The 7,933-nt window shown below is 43.2% G+C and overlaps 1 pseudogene; it reads right to left on the bottom strand.

Moving 5' to 3' along the window:
• Positions 1-6,432: 6,432 nt before the first annotated feature.
• LOC140210441 (4-galactosyl-N-acetylglucosaminide 3-alpha-L-fucosyltransferase 9-like) lies at positions 6,433-7,494 on the bottom strand (annotated as a pseudogene).
• Between the last annotated feature and the right edge of the window lie 439 nt (positions 7,495-7,933).

Below are 7,933 nucleotides of genomic sequence, written 5' to 3'. Positions count from 1 at the left end.
TCAATCCTTTAAGTGTCATTTGCCAGTCTATCTTAGCTAATTCACGTCTCATACCTTCAAAGTTACCCCTCTTTAAGTTCAGAACCTTTGTTTCTGAATTAACTATGTCACTCTCCATCTTAATGAAGAATTCCACCATAATATGGTCACTCTTACCCAAGGGGCCTCTCACGACAAGATTGCTAATTAACCCTTCCTCATTGCTCAAAACCCAATCTAGAATAGGCTGCTCCCTAGTTAGTTCCTCAACATGTTGGTTCAAAAAACCATCCCGCATACATTCCAAGAAATCCTCTTCTTCAGCACCTTTACGAATTTGGTTCATCCAATCTACATGTAGATTGACGTCACCCATTATAACTGCTGTTCCTTTATTGCACACATTTCTAATTTCCTGTTTAATACCATCTCCGACCTCACTACTACTGTTAAGTGGCCTGCACACAACTCCCACCAGCGTTTTCTGCCCCTTAGTGTTACGCAGCTCTACCCATATCGATTCCACATCTTCCCGGCTTATGTCCTTCCTTTCTATTGCGTTAATCTCTTCTTTAACCAGCAACGCCACCCCACCTCCCCTTCCTTCATGTCTATCCCTCCTGAATATTGAATATCCCTGAACGTTGAGCTCCCATTCTTGGTCACCCTGGAGCCATGTCTCTGTGATCCCAACTATATCATAATCATTAATAACAATCTGCACTTTCAATTCATCCACCTTGTTACAAATGCTCCTTGCATTGACACACAAAGCCTTCAGGCGCTCTTTTACAACTCTCTTAGCCCTTATACAATTATGTTGAAGTATTCATTGAGAACCTCGCTCACTTCCACAGCCTCCAGGTACATCTTCCCACCTTTATCTCTAATCGGTCCTACCTTCACTCCTGTCATCCTTTTGTTCTTCACATAATTGAAGAATGCCTTGGGGTTTTCCTTTACCCTACTTGCCAAGGCCTTCTCATGCCCCTTTTGCTCTTCTCAGCCCCTTAAGCTCCTTTCTTGCTTCCCTATATTCCTCAATAGACCCGTCTGATCCTTGCTTCCTAAACCTCATGTAAGCTGCCTTCTTCCACCTGACTAGATTTTCCACCTCACTTGTCACCCATGGTTCCTTCACACTGCCATTCTTTATCTTCCTCACCGGGACAAATTTATCCCTAACATCCTGCAAGAGATCTCTAAACATCAACCACATGTCCATAGTACATTTCCCTGCAAAAACATCATCCCAATTCACACCCGCAAGTTCTAGCCTTATAGCCTCATAATTTGCCCTTCCCCAATAAAAAATTTTCCTGTCCTCTCTGATTCTATCCTTTTCCATAATAATGCTAAAGGCCAGGGAGCAGTGGTCACTGTCCCCCAGATGCTCACCCACTGAGAGATCTGTGACCTGACCCAGTTCATTACCTGGTACTAGATATAGTATGGCATTCCCCCTGGTCGGCCTGTCCACATACTGTGACAGGAATCCGTCCCGGACACACTTCACGAACTCTGCCCCACCTAAGCCCTTGGAACTAATCAGGTGCCAATCAATATTAGGGAAGTTAAAGTCACCCATGATAACAACCCTGTTATTTTTGCACCTTTCCAAAATCTGCCTCCCAATCTGCTCCTCTGTATCTTTGCTGCTACCAGGGGGCCTATAGAATACCCCCAATAGAGTAACTGCCCCCTTCCTGTTCCTGACTTCCACCCATACTGACTCAAAAGAGGATCCTACTGCATTACCCACCCTTTCTGGAGGTGTAATTGTATCCCTGACCAGTAATGCCACCCCTCCTCCCCTTTCCCCCCTTCTTTATCCCTTTTAAAGCACTGAAATCCAAGAATATTGAGAATCCATTCCTGCCCTGGTGCCAGCCAAGTCTCTGTAATGGCCACTACATCATAATTCCAGGATTATCCAAGCTCTCAGTTCATCATCTTTGTTCCTGATGCTTTTTGCATTGAGGTACACACACTTCAGCCCTTCTGTCTTTACACATTTATTCTGCTTTACACATTTATTCTGCTTCTCTTTCCTCAAAGCCTCTCTGTATGTTAGATCCGGCTTTACTCTATGCACTTCTTTCACTGCTGTATCGCTCTGGGTCCCATTCCCCTTGCAAATTAGCTTAAACCCTCCCGAACCATGCTAGCAAACCTACCTGCAAGGATATTGCTCCCCCTCGGGTTCAGGTGCAACCCATCCAATCTGTACAGGTCGCACCTTCCCCAGAAGAGATCCCAATGATCCAAAAATCTAAAACCCTGCTCCCTGCACCAACTCCTCAGCCACGCATTCAACTGCCATCTCCTCCAATTCTTACCATCACCGTCACGTAGCACTGGCAGCAATCCTGAGAACGCCACCCTTGAGGTCCTGTTCTTCAGCCTTCTGCCTAGTTCCCAAAACTCACACTTCAGGATCTCATCCCTCTTCCTGCCGATGTCGTTGGTCCCAACGTGTATCATGGCTTCTGGTTGCTTTCACTAGAATGATTCTGGGAATGAGAGGGTTAACATATGAGGAACGTTTGTCCGCTCTTGGACTGTGCTCCTTGGAGTTTAGAAGAATGAGGGGGGGAACCGCATGGAAACATTTCGAATGTTGAAAGGCATGGACAGAGTGGATGTGGCAAAGTTGTTTCCCATGGTAGGGAAGTCTAGTACGAGAGGGCATGACTTAAGGATTGAAGGGCGCCCATTCAGAACAGAGATGCGAAGAAATTTTTTTAGCCAGAGGGTGGTGAATCTGTGGAATTTGTTGCCACAGGCGGCAGTGGAGGCCAAGTCATTGGGCGTATTTAAGGCAGAGATTCATAGGTATCTGAGTAGCCAGGGCATCAAAGGTTATGGTGAGAAGGTGGGGGAGTGGGTCTAAATGGGTGAATGGATCAGCTCATGATAAAATGGCGAAGCAGACTCGATGGGCTGAATGGCCAACTTCTGCTCCTTTGTCTTATGGTTCTTTGATCCTATGGCCTTGAGCAAGCCTTTCTTCCATGGTGGAAATGTCAAATACTAGGGTGGACACTACTATAGTGTGAACAGGTAAGTTTAAAGAAGATTTATCAATTTATCTATCTACCTATCGAGTGAGATATACCAGCTAGTGGAGTGGTGCTGCAGCAACAACCTTGCACTCAATGTCAGTAAGACCAAAGGGCTGATTGTGGCCCTCAGAAGGGGTAAGACGAGGAAACACATACCAGTTCTCACAAAGGGATCAGAAGTGGAGAGTGAGCAGTTTCAAGTTGCTGGATGTCAAGATCTCTGAGGATCGTACTTGGTCCCAACATATCAATGCAGCTATAAAGAAGGCAAAACAGCAGCTATATTTCATTAGGAGTTCAAAGGCATTTGGTTTGTTAACTTAACATTCAAAAATTTCTATAGATGTTTCTTGGCCTAGTGGGCTGATACCAACGATTCGTCCCTCACTTCTCAACTCTGGCAGCCCCACTGACCAGCCTCACCTGCAAGTTGGCCCGTAATCTTGTGGAATGGAGTGAGGAGTATAAAAGTGCCTTCCAGGGCCTGAAGGAGAAATTATGCTCTTCCCCCATGTTGCAGAGTCCTGACTTTGAACACCGCTTCCTGGTGCAGGTGGATGGCTCAGGTGTAGGCATCGGGGCAGTACTGGCTCAGGGAGAGCCAGGTGAGGAACATCCTGTGTTATATCTCAGCAGGAGACTTCTGCCCCGTGAAACACAGTACTTCAGAATCGAAGAGGAGTGTCTGGCAATCAAATGGGTGTCGGACAGCCTCAGGTACTACCTTCTTGGGAGGGAGTTTGGCCTCCAGACGGACCACAGAGCCCTGACCTGGATCCAGACAATGAAGGACCGGAATGCCAGGGTGACTAGGTGGTACCTGGAACTTCAACCTTTCAGGTTCTGTGTGCCGCACAAAGCAGGCAAGGAGAACATCACAGCGGACTTCCTGTCAAGACTGCCAAACATTGCCGCTGCAGGAGAGGAGGGTGGTAATGTGACAAAGGCCCGTCACTGACTATGGATGGCACATGGCACACTCAGTAAAACACTCATCCCCAGCAGTAATAGTGACTGGGTCTGAAACAGAGCTGCTGTATGGAGCTGTCTCATATATAGGCAGCAGCAACCTGCACAGGTGTGCTGATGGTGGAGGATACCATCTTTAATTGGATAATTGAGTTAATTAGCTTTTGATTGGTCTAGGGAGAGGGGCTTAGCAGTTATAAGCCTCAGGTTACCAAGGCTTTGGGGGGTAGTTTTCTTTTGTGTTTAGTTTGAGGGTGGCTATAATATGTTTTGTTTATTTTTCCAGTTTTTGTCTTGTTTTGAGGTAAATAAAAGCACCTCACTCTATTTTTGTGACTCAAGCCATCTTGTTATTTTTCTTAAACAATTGACCCACAGTTTTTTTTTGTGACAACCATGGAGAGCATTCTGACAGGCTGCATCACTGTCTAGTGCAGGGGACTACTGCACAGGACCAAGAGAAGCTACAGAAAGTTGTAAAGTTAGCCAGCTCCATCTTAGGTACTAGTCTCTGTAGTATCCAAGACTTTTTTAAGGAGCGCTGCTGCAGAAAGGTGGCATCCATTATTAAGGACCCCCATCACCCAGAACGTGCCTCCTTATCATTGCTACCATCAGGAAGGAGGTACAGAAGCCTTAAGACACACTCACAGAGATTCAGGAACAGCTCCTTCTCTTTTATCATATGATTCCTAAATGGACATCGAACCCACGGACACTACCTCACTTTTTAAAAATATATATTACTTCTGTTTTTGCACTATTTTTCATATACATATATATTTACTGTAATTGATTTACTTATTTTTCCTGTATTATCATGTATTGCATTGTACTGCTGCTGCTAAGTTAACAGATTTCATGACATATGCCAGTGATAACAAACCTGATTCTGATTCTGCTGTCTGTCTGTCTATCTGTTGTCTGTCTGTCTATCCTTCAATGTTTCTCTATCTATCTATTGTTGTCCAGAAAGACCTACGGTCTACAATCAGTGAACTTGAATAAATCAAGGGCAGTAAGAAGCAGATAGACCAATTGCCTTATTTCTTGCTTTGAGGGAGGAGATGGAGGCTGCCATCTTATGAACAGACTTCTTCATTTTGTGAGTCAGTTGCTTGGCTTGATAGGAGTTTTAAAGTTGACACAATGATGGCTCAGGTAATCTGCTGAACGAGGGACCATTTCCAAATAAGAAGTTATTTGTGAGGTGTTGGATATAACATGCAGGTTTTTGACTGTTGGGGTTTGAACCTGTTCTGCGTGATTCAAATGGTTGCAGATTGAGAAGAAAGAGCCCTAAATTACCGACTGTCATTTGCTTGAAGAGGGCAATAAATGAATGCTGGCCTGGAGCAGAGCCAATAAAATGGTATTAAAGGTCAGACACATGACCAATAGTCAATGACACTGGAATTCAACATTTGAATCAGTAAGGAATGAATATAAAAATACATACTGGCAGTGGTAACTCTGTAGGAGACTGACTATCGCGGATGTGAGGTACCCATGGATACATGAAGATTCGAAATGCGAATACGAGAAACGTGGCCAACATCAGAAATTCCTTTTTAACTAGTATTATATTTTCTGTATTTGACTGTTCATAGAAAGCCAGGAAAATTTAGTTGGTGTGCACACAAGTATTCGGTTGTGTAAGTACACATGTTCTTCAGTTGAGACAGTAAAGGTACAGTACTTACAGATTCTCTCTGTGCCTCCCTGATCATTATTACAAGGGGTGATTCTTGTAACGTATCTATCTATTTGTTTATCTATGTACCTATTTATCTATCTATGTGTCTGTCTTTATATCTGTCTGTCTGTCCATCTATCTATCTGTGTCTGTCCATCTATCTAGATAGCTATATAATTATTTATTTAGAAATGCAGCATGGTGACTTATGAGCCCATGCCACCCAATTACATCCATGTGACCAATTAACCTACTAACCTACTATCTTGGGGATGTGAGGGGAAACTGGGGCACTTGGAGGAAACCCACGCAATCACAGGTAGAGGTACATACCCCTTACAGACAATGGTGAGAATTGAACCCAGGCTTCGTAACTAACTGCTATGTTGCCATGCCGCCCAAAATATGGGAATTTGTTTTTAAAAATAGAAAGGGATAGTACGTTGAAGCATGCTGCTGGGGAGGTGGTAGAAGCATCTACGATAGTTACATTTAAGAGCTATTTAGCCCGGCAGGGAATTAAGGAATATCGACCATCTGCAGGCAGATAGGATACGTTTGGACAGCAATCATGGTTTCCACAGACACAATGTGTTGAAGAACCTGATCTCTGCTCCATATTCTTTACAATGCACATTTTTAATTTAAAAAAAAGACTTCTATTAAGGAAAGAGCAATTAAATTCCATAGATACGGACATTAACTGGAGACATACTTCAGAGTTCAATCCCAAAACCATTTCTCCAAACTGGAGAGGCTTTTATATTCTTTATGTTGCTGAATAAATTCACAGACAGAACACGCATGTTCATCCCAGAAACGAGTCTTCCTCACGGTATAATATTTTCTCCATTTGAAGTAGTTCATGTATAAATCTTCATTGCCATCCAGCACGTGAAGGAAGTCGGCCAGCTCTTTCGGTGACTGGAAGTCATTCACATGAATGAAGGAATCGGCTGGAATATTATTTTCATAGTTTTCCCTGGGTGGGCCCAGGACCACAGGGACGCTCCCTGCAAGAAGAGCATTGAAGAGTTTTTCAGTGATGTAATCTTCATGTATCGAGTTTTCAAAGGAAAGGTAGAACTTGCATTTGGATATTGTTGGGATAAAATCATTATCATTTAGGCGATACCAAAGGAATCGACCAGAAATGACAACCTTCACATATTTGCGGAGCGTATTGTAATACTTCACTCGGGCATGCTGCAAATCCCAGTTGCTAATGATCCAACACACCAAGACATTTTTACTTGATAATTTAAAATCTAATGGAACTTTGCTCCTTCTCAAAGATCCATAAGGCACATAGATATCTGAATCCCGTCGATACGTCAAGGTCAAGTTCAAGAGTTGGTTGAGGCCGTGCTTTCTTCGTGTGTGAGACGGTGACTCCAGATTCATCCAAACCCATTTCTGAAAAGTTGGCAAAGTATGTAAGGGGAGGTTGGCCAAGTCCTTCCTGATGTCGGAGTGGTGAAAAAGGACAGCTTGAGATTTATGGTACAAGCTCCAATCTGCAGTTAAATAGCAATTATTGAAGTGAAAATCTAATTTACAAGTATTGAGTTCAAATGGCTGACCAAAAGGCCACAACCAAATCAGCACAATAATTTCATTCTTCGAGGGGATAGAAAGTTTTTCCATGTTTAGAATTCTTGAAGGTCCATTTATCCAGCTATGAAGTGGCCTCATGTATTGCAAAAGCAAGAATAAAAAACAGCCCACAATGATGACAGAATGTAAAAGTGAGTGCAACTTTCACTTCTTTGCTGCTGTTACCATATTGTTTCCTGTAGAGTAAAAAAAGAGATAAAAATTGTTCACAAAATGCTGAAGAACTCAACAGGTCGGGCAGCGTCTATGGAAAGGAATAAAAAGTCAACAGAAATTGTTCCAAATTACTACGCTATCTTGAAATAATAACCAGGCCTGCAGGCTCTTGGACCGCCGTGAGTAACTTCACTCACCAGAATGTCGGTCCGAGGAGAAGTCTGATAACCTCATTGCTACTCATATTTGTATCATCAAGAAAACCTCGGTTTCTTTTCTCAGTCTAATAAACAGTTCTAATTTACCCTGCAACCGTCAGGCTTGTGAACCAGAGGGAATAACTTCACTCACCCCATTGCTGAACTGTTCATTCAACTTATAGAATCGCTTTCAAGGACTCTTTATCTCAGGTTCTCAACATTTATTGCTTACTTATTATTACTATTTCTTT

The sequence above is a fragment of the Mobula birostris genome, chromosome 2 (genome assembly GCF_030028105.1).
Source record: "Mobula birostris isolate sMobBir1 chromosome 2, sMobBir1.hap1, whole genome shotgun sequence".
Lineage (NCBI taxonomy): Eukaryota > Metazoa > Chordata > Chondrichthyes > Myliobatiformes > Myliobatidae > Mobula > Mobula birostris.
Note: the sequence above shows the minus strand (reverse complement) of the source record. Positions and strands in the feature narration are given on the sequence as shown.